Below are 2,710 nucleotides of genomic sequence, written 5' to 3' on the forward strand. Positions count from 1 at the left end.
TGACATTTCCAAAAACTAGACACAAGCTGAAAGAAAGTCAACACTTTTACTGGTCATTTCAGACGCACGACTGAAAGAAAGACACATTTCTATGGGATAACGGCAATAGATGTGAAGTTCACTGTTTCATTAAATTCTTAGAATTAGTTGTGAATGAAATAATTTGCCCATCTATCCACAAAGGGACCATTAACGCCACACAAACGTAAATACTTTGGCAACAATCCATCAAGTGCTTCCAAGAATCAATTTTAACTTGCTGATGGGGCTCGATGGAAGGTCAAGAAAAACACAAGAAGTAACCAAACTTCAAGGCAATCCCTCAAATACTGCACGTGTTGGGATATATCAGTGGAATGCTCTTTGAAATTGACACTGGAATATCTTGCTGCCTTTATCGACAAAAAGCAAGATCTTAACCAATAATTGTACTGACTGCAATTCATATAAAACATCTGCTTTGCTTTGACGTCACTTCGCCTTCCTCGTTATCTTTATGTTTTTCTTTCATGGCCAATGGGAGGCCAAAGAATGATCTACCGTTCACCACCGAGTCCGCAGGGGAACGCACACTCAAGAGAAACAGGAAGCGTGGTCTTCCCGGACTGTTAGTGGATTATTGGATTTGGATTATCTGCGCAGACAAAATTACCCATTAGGGCAAATTGTGGATTCTCTTTTCTGGGGGAGACAGTGCTCACAAATGCCGTGGATAACACACTACACAGCAGTACAGGACAGCCTGTACAGTACGGGAGACATTTGAGTGACCGGAATCGGTTGCATTCACGATGGAAGTAGGACACCGTTCATAGAGATGCCCTAAGAAGAGAAATGTTCAGTGGAGTGCAGTGGTACATGAAGAGATGATGAATATATCAGCGGAACATGGAAGGGCGCGCTTAGAGCTGCTAATCATCAGTCAATGGGGGTGGGGCAGCAGGAGAACGGAGAATGAGGGTGGGGTCGGGGGGGTATTTGGTTTGGACTAAGCTATTTTTATCTGGATGCCACGAAGACAGCTGCCATCCTCCCGAGTGTCTGAGACCTCCCTGCGTTTTTAATCAGGAGGAACAATGACAGTAAAGACAAGCAATCACTACTACTTATGATTGTGATGGGGGGAAAAAAAAGTAATAACAAAAAAAAAAAAAAACTGTCTCCCTTTAATGCTTTCATTGAGGCCAGTTGTTGAGTGGGTGCTGAAAATCTCATAAGCTTATCCGCTTTAGCTGAAAGCATTACAGACTTTGGGCTCCGTAACTGCCCGTGTGCCTCCGTAATCTGCCAATGTGTCCGACCGTAATTCTTTACCAGAGGCATCAAATGAATCTGACGTAATCATTTATTCAATTTAAAAATTTAACAGAGACAGTCCCTTTTAAAGCAAGCGTTCCTCGCGTGGACACCAAAGCCTCAAGTCTACTTTTTTTAAATCTATTGGAGACCGTTAAGGAATGTGAGTTTTACTATTTTAGCAGGTGCCTATTGCAGGTCACATGTCATGACCCTGACATTCCCATGCCACTTCAGAGCGACTGGGACCTCTGCCCTCCATGAGGCGCGAGATAAGGGGCTGACAAAGCGACGGTGACATGCTCCACAGCCATAAGCCAGAGAATGCGTTTCTGTTGCAGGTGGCTACATGACTCAACACCAAGGCCCTGATAGAAGCCATTAAGCCCCCATCAGCATTCTCCCACAGCCCACTTTAGCTCTGTATGCAAGTGGATGGATTCTTCAGTGAGGATGGAGGAATGAGCTGCATATCAAGATTTTGCACTAACTACTGCACCATCTCAACATGGCCTTGGGCACGGTGGGCCTTATGCCGTCGTACATTAAAAGGTAGCTTTATATGGCTAATATTCAAATGTTATTATCCTCTTTTCTCTCAAATAATGCATACTCGTCAGTTGTTTAAAAGCCAATCCTGGTCCAAAAGACCAACACGGACAAGATAACACGTTACAAAAATAAACTGAGTTTTTTTTTTTTTCAAGGAGAGATGAATATACTTGATGTAATTTTACATTTTCTAATCATTCTAGAGAATGTTTTCTGCAGTGGGAAATGTAACGCAGCTATTGTTCTAACAACAGTAACTTTTCTTTTCAATGTCTTACTAAGTGGGGTTTTCAACTGGAATGTTATGTTGCAACTTTGTACTTTGTACAGGGTGTGACGAAGGGTATGATGCTGTGTGACATTACCCATAGGATTCCTCACTAGAGGTTTTGAAGCTCAGTGCGGTGGCTCTGGTTGTCGCCATCTTGGCAGAGCCTGACTCCGCCTTAATTATAGGTTAACTGAAAATGTAGATTGTGAGAGGAGTTCAGACCAGTCCATCAGTCAAAGTACCCGCGTCCTTCGTAATACTTGACTTTAAGATGTCCCATTGGCATGTCTTTTGTTTTGTTTTTTCTTTTGACCAGTGTTGCAAAACCATGTTTGTTTCTCCTGTAAACTTGGTCTTAAAATATGGAGACTTTTTAGAGACAGTTTTTCCAAAAGTATAGTTTTTGAAGATGGGTTTCTTTTTTCAGCCTAAAAGTTTACTGCTCAGTTTAGACAAGGTCTCAGCTGAGTGTAGTTAAAGCTTTTACCGAGCGCTTAATTTAACTTCTGTGAATACTGATAAGTGAACAGGTTACATTATGCTCGGAAATGAACACAGCTGCATTAAACACAAAATCTGACATGTTTAGAG

Source organism: Mugil cephalus, chromosome 19, assembly GCF_022458985.1.
Source record: "Mugil cephalus isolate CIBA_MC_2020 chromosome 19, CIBA_Mcephalus_1.1, whole genome shotgun sequence".
Taxonomy (NCBI): Eukaryota; Metazoa; Chordata; class Actinopteri; order Mugiliformes; family Mugilidae; genus Mugil; species Mugil cephalus.